This window comes from Ambystoma mexicanum, chromosome 2q (assembly GCF_040938575.1).
Source record: "Ambystoma mexicanum isolate Mex_15411 chromosome 2q, UKY_AmexF1_1, whole genome shotgun sequence".
In the NCBI taxonomy this organism is placed as follows: Eukaryota; Metazoa; Chordata; class Amphibia; order Caudata; family Ambystomatidae; genus Ambystoma; species Ambystoma mexicanum.
In genome coordinates, this window is record NC_090924.1 from 1,203,225,467 (window position 1) to 1,203,239,361 (window position 13,895).

Genomic DNA, 13,895 nt, shown 5'->3' on the forward strand with positions numbered 1-13,895 from the left:
GCCACCTTACTCCATGACACAATACCTGTCCTTCCTGTCAATGCTATAACTACCAACACGTTGAAAATACCAGGTTTTCTTTCTAAATGAAAATCCTAGAATCTAAAGCACAACACAGTTTACAGTTTTCATTTCTGGTCTCTTGTCCCCACCTGTTCAAATGAAAAGAGAAACACAGGTCTAGAGACTACTTCAGACAATTGGGCCCGTCACAAGAATACCCCTAATGGAAATATAATCAATGCAACACCCTAGAACATGACATGACAAATATACTTTACCATGTCATTGGTATGAAGTCTAACATAAATAAAAGGCAGCACTTTTCTAGTGGCAAAAGCCTCTACATGTGCAGAGCTCTTTATTTCTGACATTGCTGTGCACTTTCCATCTCTAAAATAATTTCTAGCATTTAACATTCTTAACATTTAATAAAAACACTCTTGTCCACACATAATGAACATCTTTTCTTTGCTGGTAGATAGTGAGAATGTGCCCCATTCATTTGGTGTTCCTAGATCCCTCTATATCTAAAGTGTGTTTTTAAAACGGATATGCTCACTTGGATTAACCAGACAGTTTCCTGCAATGATCCAGAGATTCAGTTTACCATTGGGAAGCCCTCAGCATTAAGGCAGGGTTCGAGGAATGTTGAACAGTTGGGAATTTCGTTTTTAAATGCACCCCCCCTTTAGGGGATAGCTGGGGTTGGCAACAATAATGTAGGTGATACCCAATTACTTTTAAAGAATTAGGCCCTCATTATAAGTTTGACGGTATCCCGCCAGTATTACTGGAAGGATGCCAGCAAACTGCACGACAGTTTCTGCCATTGTTCTGCCAGAATTACTGCAAGATTCTAAGTGATGGAAACACTGTTAAATCCCCATTACATGGAGTCCCCTCCACCCTAACAGCTAACTTATAGTTGGCTGGTCCGGAAATGTGCTGGGGCACGTTATAACTGGCACTTTATTTCCAGACAGGCCAACTTAAAATGAGGCTCATCTTTATCAGCACTTGGATGAATTTAAGACATTTTGAATGTCCCCCAAATCACTTCAGTGTCCGTTGACTATTTGGGAATGAATTACATTATTAATTAGTAAGGGAATGCTGGAAATCTACTCTGGATACCCACCCCAATAATATCTATATGGGGCAAGTATTCAAATAGATTGCTACATTAGTTTATTCTGTTGGACACACATACTCACTTTGAATCGCTCTGTGTTTGTGCACAGGTGACCTCATCATGGAGTCAGCTTCTTGGAAGCAATAGGGCCTGGGTGAACTACTTACTGGTGTAGTCTCAGTTAGGGTGGGCACTCCAGAGTCAATCTTGTTGTCTGCCTCTTATTTCAGCTATGGAGCCACTCCAGCCTCAGCCCTTCTCCAGGTCTCCAGCCCCCATCTCTGCTGCTTTTCTCCCAATTTTAGTTCCCTTTGTCTTCCTGAAAATGCTAGTTCTTTCCCTGCTCCATTCTGCGTCCAGTTTTAAAATCACCAAGCCACACCCAAAAATGTCTAAACTAAAATCTACTGGCTCATTTGTTGATTATCCTGATTGGGACTCCGTTGTTCTTCCATCTAAACAAGGCCTAGCCACTTCCCTCTAATTGGTCCTTAGGTCCCGAGCCCCATTTCTGGGAATTCTTGCTCCACCCATCTGAAATTGCATTTCTGAACAACTCAGCTATGAATTTAAAAATATTCAACATGATACTTTTTGGCAATAAGGGTTACAACCCATATATTTCTAAATTGGTCTTATCATGACGAACACAATGAATCATGCCTTGTGGCGGCAGGTGGTTGCAGGTCCAAATGACACATTTGTGTGATTTCTATGGAGCAAATGTAATGTTATGATCATGAGGTTTTACAGACAGGGATTTGATTACATAAGCTACCATATACCTGTATCTCCGATCCGTAACTTTTTCTGAGAAGCTACAATCATATTTTAGCTTACAAATTTGGTTTGCAACGTGACGTTGTGAGGGAATTCCTGTCAACATATAGTGCTTTTCATATGTTTTCCAAAGACAAATTAAACACCTCTGTAACTATTATGGTTCCCCAGTGTATGAGTATAATATGATTCCACATATCATCCTTTGAGACCCTTTTAATTACATGCATACTTTTTCAATTAATTAATAATCCTTTCTGTTCCTAAAACGTGTATGTAGGCCTGGACATCTGGCTTTTGTTGACCTAGTCTGCAATCAAACCTTTTAACATTCTTTCAAGGCTAAGGACCTGTACATGTGTTACTGTAGCTTCTTGAGCAGAGTGCTATAACTCCACCCCCCGAATCATATGGCATTCTCCTGTTGTATCTAAACTGTCAGTCAACCCTGAACACCACCACAAAACTGAATTCACTTTTGGGTATCTTGTGAGGTTCAAAACCCATGGGCTGCATTGTTGTTTACTAAGTGGTCCTCATTCAACCCCAATAAACCTCCTCGCAGTCACAAGCTGCAACCCCTTCCTGGCTCTGCTGAGCTTCAAAGAGGTTGACCAAATGAAAAGATGAAGGAGTGTTTAATCTTTGAGTCTGATTGGGAAGGTTGTCCCTTGCTTAAACATACGTTTGAAGTCACCTCTGATGAATAGAAATGGGGATTTTAACATGTTGCATTTTCTTTACACATATGGGCTGAACCAATATCTCACATTATAAAATCTACATTTCTGTTAATTTTCCCTCATGCTGCTTATGTCAGTATTGTTCACACAGGTTTACAGTGTCACAAGTTTAAATAATGTTTGCCTTTAAATTTACTTCTGTCAATGAAAATGGCAATGAAGTGCCATTTTATGTGTTCATTGTTCAATAACAACTGCAGAGTTCTCAAACTTCTCTGTGGCGGCTCCTTTTTGCAAATCTGAACTCCAGTGTCCCAGTAATGTAGTGTGAATTAGGCAGGTAGCCCCTTGGCCTTTTCATTTGAATGCAGAGCACAATTCATGTTTTAATTTGTTTTAAGGCAATTGTTGGATGTTTGACAGTTGACAGTTAAATGCTTAATTTAGCCAGATCCAGTTCATGTGTATCCTGGGGCTGAAATTACACCAGAGGATACTGCTAGCGACATTGGACTTTGTCATTAAACTCATAGCTACACCCTCACCACAAAAACAAAGTTGCAGAAATAATGTTGTTATGTGTAGAACCAACTTTTCACCAATTGGTATGCCACCATTAAATGGGAAGGACATAGACTTGAAAAGAATTAGAAAATATCTAGTTTACAAGTCTATAGACTTACTTGCCTTAGCTATCAGAGGGGTTTTAAACAATTTCCAGGGCAAAATAAACCTACTCTACCCTTATCACTGCTAGAACTGATAGAAGAATATCAATACACTTTGAGGTGTACCACCAATGTATCATCTTAAAACTCCTACCTAACACCTAAGACTTCTCCAACAACATCTGCAAACTCAAAGACAAGAAAGCAAACTTAATGCCACTTGATTTTCCCTCATCTCACAATACAATTATGATGACAGGCTTTCAGAGTATATAGAAAGACAACTACATTCCCTGTCCATCTCTTCCTCTTTGTATGTCACTGCCACATTCATCTATCACACAGTCTAGTCTTGGTGTGGATATTCTTGGTCCTTAGGCTCCACAGTCCTAGAATTACTATTCTGGAATGTGTGTGCTCATTGAAATGCATATTTTTCATGACAACAATAATCCTCTATGATTCAAGTGCCTAACCTGACCACCTCTCAAGCCCATCATGCATTCACACAAATCATTCTTTTATCTATTTTTCTTTACAAACAAAACTGTCTTCAAGTAAATGGTTATTTTACAGGAAGTACAGACAATCCCAACAACTGCCAACCAATATCAAACAGCCAAAATAGTAGAAACCTACATATATGAACAAATCCTAACACAAATGGAAACCAACCGCCCAATTAACTAAGCACAAGTCAGTGGCAGACCTATGGGATAGCTTGTCGTATAGCTCTGCTGGTTTTTCCTATTTATAATAGATAACATGGGCATTTGATGCCATAAATTAACCAGTCAGATGCACAATTGGAGAAGAAGCGGAGATTCCATGTCCTCCCCTTGAGGTCTACTGTTTTGCAATTGGTGGTCAAAGGGCAGACTGAACAATGACCACATTTATAGTGGCCAAGGACCGGTGGAAGATTCCAGAGCGTAGTTTGTGCCAGGGGACTTGGTGTTTTTGGATATGTATGAACCAGAATATCTCTGACATTTTTCTGGCGTCTGAAAGCAAATCTGGGTTGTGCAGGACAAAAATTGTCAGTGGATAAAATGTGCCACTGTTTTTTGATGGCTCTCCGTAGGGAGTTGCTAATTGGGCTAAAGGTGCTAACGCACGTGATCCTTTCTTCAGTAGTCTTTTTCTTTTTTACTTTTTTTTCTGTCTTCTGATACAATGATCATACAGTTTTCTCATGTGCCTTTGATTATTTTTTAGATGTATTAAACTGTATTTTTAATATATTTTTTATATATACATGATTAAAAATGTTGAACTCATGCATGCCACAGTGTTTGGCTATTGTTACTTGTTGGCCTCCTGTGAATATGTCGATTGTTAGACTTTTGTGTGTGTGACCATAGAAACCTCAATCTCCCCCTAAAATCGTAGTAGTGAGGGGTAATCAATTCTCAGTGCCACCATTGGCACCCCTGTTTTGCATAACTAGATTTGCCATAAAGATAGCTGGGGGATCCTGCTTTACTACCATCGCTCCCACACTCTCGAAAGCCCTTCCTCAGCATATCCAAGACAAATCTACCTGTGCACGCTTCTGTAATAAAGCAAAAACCTCACTGTTCAAAAAATATCTGTAACTCGTACAGCCTCTATCTTTAATGAACTTGACTCAGTTTCTATGATGTAATGCAATTACCATACTATTTCCATCTACTTGTAAAAAACGATGTACCGACTCTTAATGCTTGTTACGTCTGCAATGCATGTGCACATGCGTGAGCCTCGTTATGTAAAGAATAAAGACGGTCCATGAGGCAGATGCCACCAAGAACCTGGAATGATCGGACATGCGTGTGCGAGTCTTATTGCATGCGTATGCTTTGATGTTAGTACAGGGCGGCTCGAGGCACGGGAAGCCCCATCACACTGGCGATGAGGCGGGATATGGGGAGAGAAACGCTCAGCACGTACAAACGTGTCATTATGGGCATTTCATCTCACGTGTGCCACGATCCTCACACGAGTTACGGCAGCCATTTTGTTTATGGTCGTTTAAGGCGGTTGCGGCCCGCAAGGGTGCTCGTGCGCTGTCTAAACACTGAGGTAGACAATCCCTAAATGTTTGGACACTCTGCAGTCTTCCTAGGAAGAAAGACTGCCCCTTTTTGCCAAGTCAGGTACGTCGGACACGGATATAGCCAGGTTTGCGGTCTCTAACACTGTCTGAGGTGCCTGTGTGACCTGTGAACATGACGGACAGCGACGGAGAGGCCTCTGGAACGGTGAGGGTGGTGAGAAGACAGCATGGCTCATTCCAACCAATGCAAGAATTTGACACCTCGGGTCCCCCCTCGAAACTGGGCCCGAGATGTCTCCTCTGGATAAAAAAACTTGACATGTTTTTCGCCGCCACCGGAGAAACAGATGATGATGCCAAAGTGGCGACGCTGTTGTACTCGGCGGGCACAGAGGTACTGCGCATTTATGAGTCTCTCACCTTACCTGTGGTAAACTACGATGCGGTCAAAACCGCACTAAGGGATCATTTTATCCCCTTATCCAACGTGGACTTTGACAGGTTCGTCATGTGTGGAGAAAAGCAGCACGATGAGGAGTCATTAGATCAATTCTGTGCACGTTTCAGACAGCTAGCCACCACGTGCAGATGGATGCTGAGTTAATGGTCCGCCACCAACGGATCCGAGGGTGCAGCTCAGGGAAGCTCAGCATTGTAAACCTCATATACGAGGCCGTAACTTACATAAAAAGGATCCTGGGCAATAATAAGCAGCGCTCAGATACCTAAATCCAACAGCCGGTCCAATAGCACAACAAGAAGAGCATTCGTTTTCACGTCTGTGCAGAGCCTGCTAAGGCAGGTTCAAATCCGGGCAGGGCAAACCAAATAACAAAGGATCACAATTTTGCACCGCCCTGGTCCAGCGAGCTGGGGCATATATTAAGTGATTTAGAAACGAACCTGGGTAATAATAAGCAGCGCTCAGACACCCAAATGTTCATAGCACGATATAAATACAAAATTGAGTTTAGGGGGCAACCCAGGGGCAGCAAGGAAGCCGGGGAAGCAAGCCAGCTCAGGAACAACAGGGGGCCAAGGCCCGCACCCGCCACGAAGGGCAAAAAATAAAAGCGCACAGGGGCTGCATGAAATTTGCTGGTCACACAAAGTAAAAATAAATCTTTGTAATCAAACATGCTAAAGAATAATGGGTCCCAAATGAAAATCACAGGAACCCCCAACACCTTTCCAGAAGCCCAAATCACCTCACTTCCTAGCAGCTATGGAAGCAGCTGAACATTATGGCTGGGCCTGGGTCAGAGAAAATATGTATGGCCTACCAAAAGTGGTGCACATACCACACATTCAGGAGGACGACACAACACCAGCAAAGAAAAGGAAGTCAACAGAAGGCATGGGAAAAGGTAACAAAAAACTGTCTAAATTATGCAAGAACATGAGTGAAATGCAGCAATTATTGCTTGAAATTAAGGGGAAACAAACACTTCCCACAGCCGAGACTAGGTCCGCAAACCCCACCGTATCATTAGAACCCGAAAGCACAGTGCCCCCCCCACCAGCAACAACTACAGCAGCACCAGCCCCAGCAACACCAATACCACAGGTTCCAATCATACCGGCAGCAGCCACCACAGTGTTACCCACGCCAACAGCGACAGCACCAGACCCAACTGGTGCTTTAAAAGCATGGACAATCCCCAATACAAACACACTTGGTCAGACAGGGGCGCGCAACAACAACGCATCAGACATGGTAATAATTAGCAGTACCCAATTAGACCTTATACTTAAATCTTTCCAGGTGGAAATACTGAACAGATACAAAAGGTGCTTAGCATGGAACATTGACATTACAATCAAAGAAGCCATATGGGCTAAAGAGTTCATCGAAATCATTTCACCTATAGAAACCCAACATAAAGGGAGAGATGCTTTTAGGGATCCCAAAAAGATAGACGAGAAAACCATAGCCAGAAACGCACAGGTGGAACAGAATTGGGACAACTCGCTGCAGGCCTTTGCTATTTTGGGAACTATATATGAAGAAAAATTCCCCAATGATGGCAGAAAACTATGGGGGTACATGGATAAAATCAGGGAGTAAAAATCACCCAAAAAGGAAAGACCTGGCTAGCATATGATATTAGATTTAGGAGAAGCATGTCAGAGAGGCCAGCCATAGAATGGGATGAGGTCCAGAATGACTTATACATGCTAAACGGCGAGCCTCCATCAGTGGAAGAGGCAGCAAAAGCAACCCTCAAAAATAGCAAAAATCCACAGTGCCCCAGATTTTCTGACAATGTAAAACACAAAAAGGGGGATCAACACTTTTGGAAGAATCAGCCATGGGCGGCTAAGTCTATTGCCCACAGGCAGAACAAAAACCACTCTCCAAAAAGCCAACATCCCATGCACAAATTTTGGAAAAAACCTGTGCACCTGGGGGAAGGAATGCTGGTACAAACACACTTGCACAAACTGCAATGGTGACCACGCAGCAAGCAACTGCACCAGACTTCCAGCCAAAAATACAAAAGATTAGCACCAACCCCACCCCACCAACCCCAAGGTTAGCACAGGGTAGAACCCCCATCAATCCAATTTTAAAGAAGCAATCATGAATTATCCAGACAGAGAAACCAGCGAGGCAATCCGGCAAGGTTTCACCAAGGGTGTCATCATCCCTTTCAAGGGCACAGGGTCTCAGAATATCCCAAAGAACCTGAAGTCAGCCAGCGACAACCCACAAATGGTGGAGAACAAAATCAAGAAGGAATTACTACTAGGCAGGACTGCAGGACCCTGGGACTACATGCCTCTCAAAGATTACATAATATACCCGCTAGGACTGGTCCCTAAAAAAGAACCCAGAAAAATTAGGCTATTTCATCACTTGTCCTATCCTAAGGGTCAATCACTGAACGACGGCATTCTGCACATGGAATCGGCGGTATCCTATACACACTTCCAAGAGGCGGTAAGATTCATACAGGAATGTGTCAGGAACGCCCTGATGGCCAAATTGGACATTGAATCTGCTTTTAGATTACTGCCAGTCCACCCAGACTCTCGGCAGTGGCTAGGTTTAACTTTTAAAAACAAATTCTATGTAGACAGATGCCTCGCCATGGGATGCACAGTATTGTGTGCCCTATTTGAGCAATTCAGCTCCTTTTTTCAATGGACATTCCAAAAACAGAGACCAGGGAGCAAAATAGTACACTACCTCAAAGATTTAATGATAATGGGAACAGCAAAATCTGAAGAATGGAGCAGAGCCCTGGCGAAGTTAGAAGGAATGGCCTCATAGTGGGGCATCCCCATAGCAGCAGAAAGAACGACCAAACCAGCCAGCAACATAACTTTTCTGGGCATTGAGACTCTGCAAAGGGCTTATGCAGAATCCCTAAAACAAAAAGAGCAGAACTCCTGGAGAAAATACAAGGCCTGACAACAAAAGACAAGGGCACAGTAAAAGAAATCCGGTCACTAGCAGGAAGTCTCAACTTCGCAGCCAGAATCATCCCTTAAGGAAATGTATTTTCCAGAATTCTGGAACTAAAAATCAAATCATGCACCAAACCCCACCTGCACATCCGGCTAGGCACAGAGGTGAAACAAGATCTGGAAATTTGGGGGAATTCCCTTAAAAAGTTCAACGCGACCTCACTTTGGTGCATGCCATTGAATACATGGACAAAAAGGGTCCTTTTCACTGATGCAGCCGGGAGCAGGGGGTTTGGAGCCATACTAGACTCAGAATGGGTGGCAGGACAATAGCCCAAATCATGGCAATCTGCAGGGTGGACAAAAAACATCACCGTCATAGAAATATTTCCCATTTTGCTAGCCTTGCACATATGGGGCAGACAGCTAGCTAACACGGAACTCTTGGTCTGGTGCGACAGCATGGCCATGGTAGGCTCCATAAACAGAAGATCTACCAAATGCCAGTTAGTGCTGAAGGTCCTAAGAGCCATTACAACAGTCACACTACAGGAAAACCTTGTGGTCAAAGAAAAACACATCTCAGGGGCGGATAATAACATTGCAGATGCTTTATCTCGCTTTCAGTGGCCAAGATTCTGGAAGCTAGCACCACATGCCCGGGAACAGATGACGCCAATACCAGCGGAATGCTGGGCAATAATGGGAATACAAGATTAATGGCATCAACGCCAGCACCAGAGAGACCAGGCCAGGATGCCCAACAAGAACCAGGCACCTAAAAAAAGGGTGCCAACAACTTGCTGACTCCAGAAAACATGAACCCTGGTTCGGGGTTCCTAACAGAGATGGCAGAGAAAGCACTGGCAAGCAGTACCACAGCTCAGTACAGTAAGTGCTTACAAACAGTATTTAGAACCACAGGTTTAAACCATGCAGAGTTAATAATGATTAAAGACAGAAATATTTTTTCAAATGAGTGCATGAGCCGTGCTTCAAGAGAGATTGGCCAAAAAGACACCTAGTAGCAATTTCATATTTCTCAAAAATTCGGGTTGACTCAGATCCCACCCAGAACACCCTTATCTCCTACGCCATGAAAGGCTGGGCCATAATAGAGGGACCCCAGGTAGACACCCGCCGCCCCCTTGACTTCAGCAAACTAGTAAAAATAGCAGACCAACTGGAAGCCATATGCTGGCACCCATATGAGATCATACTATTCAAAACAGCTTTTTCCAAGCCTACTTCGGGACTTTCTGCGTTGGAGAACTCATCGCCTCCAGCACCAAGGCCACAAATGGGTTAGGCATCATGGAGGTCATGGTCAGACAGGACAGTGTCAGCATAGAAATCCAACAGTCCAAAACGGGGGCCAAAAGAACCATCAACATTTGTTGCATTGACAATGAAACAAACTGCCCAGTGTGCATCACCAACCTTTATCACGCACAAAGGCCCAGAGTAGGGGGAGGTTTCTAATCCAAAAGGATGCCTTGGCACTAAGCCGCTACCAATTTAAAGGGGTGTTGATGAAAGCAATCAGCAAAGCAGGATGGGACCCCAAGGGTTTTGGCACCCACTCCTTTAGAATAGGTGCCGCCATCTCAGCATGGCAAGGAGGCCTGGCACCACAACAGCTGAAAAACATAGGGGGATGGAAGTCAGATTGCTACAAAAGATACATCAGACCACAGATAATATAGCCATCCTACCCCCCCTTCTTTTTTCTCTTCCCCCCTGCAGAAACAACAGGCAAAGGGAGGACCTTACTCCGATCAGCATAGTCGGGCACTCATTAATCTTCAGGACAGGCCGATGGGCAGAAGAAACCAAAGAAAGGTCACCCTTCAGGAACACCATTGCTTACTGGTGGGGATACAAAGGCCTATGCTGGGCCGACATCCACGAAACACTAGCAGAGCTGGTCGCATACAGAGACCCGCCGGAATTCCTGATAATACACCTAGGGGGCAGACACCTGGTGACCACAGGAAGGAGAAGCCTATTCGAGGAAGTTTGCTCCTCACTAACAGGCATTTCACACAACTGGAGGGAAACAGAAATATACTTCTCGGCCATCCTACCCAGAAAGAAATGACAGGGGAACAACTGTTACAAATCAGTAGACATTTCTAGAAGGAAACCCAACAGGGGGCTAGAGAAATTCTGTACAGCAAGAGGCCTGGGCTTCATAAAGCATCCGGCCATTACCCTGGGTGACCCAGACCTGTTTCTCAAACACCGCGCCCACTTATCAAACCAGGGTATGGAACATTTCTTTCGAGAAATTACAGCAAACCTAGCCTCCAGGGGTTGTCACTAAGAAATACTTTCGGGGGAACACGGTCAGCCGGCAACCTGCCGGTGTGTGGCGGCACGGGCCAGAGGAGGTAACCTCAGGACCCGGTGCCAAAAAGTATGATACTATTATGATATGTGATTATTTTTATTTCCATAACCATATCTGCACAATAAAATCCTACGGCCTTTTTATTGGCAACACTTAACATATTTGGTGAGCCTAATTATTTACTGATGAGGGTAAGGGGTCCGATAACACAAGTTGCATGCATATGGGTTCAGCAGTTATGGGCAATGCCGCCCGGCCGCCCAAGGTGAAGCAGGGTAACTGATGTTATCATCCAGCAGGCCAGGAGAGGTGCAGCCCCCACCGCCATGCCTGCCCCTCTCCCCTTCAGCTGCAGAGACACGCAGTCTATGCCATTCAAGGCCAGGGAAGGGTGAGGTGTGAACAATCACCTCACCCTTCCTCTAAGCAACAAGGTGCTAAGCACCTAAGAAAAACCAACAGTCAGGCAGGACACAGGTTCAAAGACCTGCTCCCCCTCAGGGGGCCAGACAGTCAACTACTACTGGAGCACAGCCCCCACCACTATGCACATCAACGACCCAGGGCTTCCCTGGGTCTTATAAATAAGAGCAGCATGCTCTAAGAAAACACAATCTGTTTGTGGACCCTGTACGGGGACCCAAACAAAGAGGAGGTTCGCTGTTCACTCAGCGTCTTCCACTCTTTGCTTCTTTACCACAAAACCCTCCCACCCTACAAAAGAAGGGAGAAGAACAAAGGAAAAGAGGTACAGGGCACTGTACAGTGTCCATAACAAGTCGTGGGACAAGAAAAGGCGGCACGGGCCTCCAGGGGTTGTCACTAAGAGATACTTTCTGGGGAACACGGTCAACCGGCAACCTGCCCGTGTGTGGCGGCACGGGACAGAGGGGGTAACCTCAGGACCCGGTGACCAAAAGTATGATACTATTATGATATGTGATTATTGTTATCTCCATAACCATATCTGCACAATAAATCCTATGGCCTTTTTATTGCCAACACTTGACATATTTGGTGAACCTAATTATTTGCTGGTGAGGGTAAGGGGTCGGATAACACAAGTTGCATGCATATGGGTTCAGCAGTTATGAAAATCATCCATAAAAAGCTCCACTAAAAAGGACATAGACAAACCCTTGTCAACTGCCTCTCACAAATCAATACATGGATGAGCAACAACAACCTTAAAATCAACCCAGATAAAACCCAGCATACCGTGGCCTATGGAAATGGGAACCAGACCGAAACTCTCCAAGGGATGAAAAACCTCAAAATTCGGATGGATGCTGAGATAACACAAGAACCTCAAGTTAACGTGGAAGTAAAGAAATACTTCTTCCATCTTTGCTCTGTCAGGTGGATATTATCCTTTCTACCTTTTCCGGAAAGAACACATGCCATTGTCTCACTTGTCATGACAAGAATAGACTATGCCAACACATCTACCTTGACATGCTTACTTTGTCACCAGAAGACTACAATGGAGGCAGAATGTAGCAGCAAATCTTCTCCTAAAACTCAGCAAGAGAGAACACAACACCAACTCTAAGATCTCTACACTGCCTACCATTCAATAAAAGGATCTACTTCAAAATGCTATGCATTGTTCACATAGCAATTTACAGACAAGCAGTAGAATTCCTTCAAGGAGAACATATCCATCTATAATCCAAATAGAACCCTGATTTCTAACAGTGGCATATGCTTGAACGCGAACAGTATTTGAAAATGAAATTCGGTGGGTTAGGTTTTTCTAACATCTCTGGAATGTTTTGGAGGAGTGTTTTGTGTATCTTATTGGTCCCTTTTCCAGTAGCTTGCAATCCATTGCATATGCAGATATGAGTATGGATAAAGGTCAGTTGCTTCCAAGATATCTCATGGCTGAAAATCTGTCTCTGGCTCATGCAATTCTACCTAAATATAAAGCCCACCCAATCTGATGGAAACCCTGAAGAGCTTGTCATGCACTTCGCCCCCAGAGTAACATAGATGGATTGCATTATCGACAGAAACCTATCCTTCAAATCTCACAACTTGAAGGCGGCTCACATTTCATGATGTTGTCTAACACTCCCTAGTAAAATAAAACTTGTTTTTGGTCCTCTGACTTCAGGAACAACATGCACACATTAGTACTTTCACCCCTGGAAAAAGGAATGTCACAGCTTTCATACGAATCAATGGCATTAGGAAATACAAGGGCACCTCTCCCATTCTCAAAAAAAGCATCAACAGATTTGTGTTCATGGCTCTGTAAAATAGAAACGGATACATCAACGAAAGGGCCTGCACTACCCAGGTAAAACCATAGCCATTTTCCTGGACCAAAGCAATTCAAGAAGTAACAGCATTGCAACACTGAAATATAACATATTGTTGAAAGAAACACACAGGAGTCTTTAGTTATACACTGAGGACAAACATCCCACTTGACATCTGAAAAATTCCATCACAATTAATATTCAGGAAAGATTTCAAGATCCCGAGTTTCAGGGTGCCGGAGAGTGACGGAGTCTGTGCATGCCTCACATCATGCTAAGAGACAGGCACAATGTGCCCTTGGTCTTGTAAATCTCATAGTCCTTTCTACTGACTGTTCTGCTACATCTGAGCACGGTGTTTGCTTTATAGCATGCTTTTACTGTGTAATATATATATATATACATTGACAGCACAGATACATTAAACACTGGACATTGCCATGGTAGATTTCTTGTGCAGACTGAAAGCTACATCACTGACGAGATGTAAACACTTGCATAATTTTATGAATCAAAGTGTTGGCGTTTAGTAAAGACTGTTTGGCAAGCATTTTCCA

General features: G+C 43.8%; 1 protein-coding gene across 1 annotated transcript in view; it reads right to left on the reverse strand.

The window, feature by feature from the left end:
- DGKB (diacylglycerol kinase beta) overlaps nucleotides 1-13,895 on the reverse strand; it is a 3,560,883-nt gene that overhangs the window by 3,504,909 nt on the left and 42,079 nt on the right. The gene's annotated exons all lie outside the window — the stretch shown is intronic.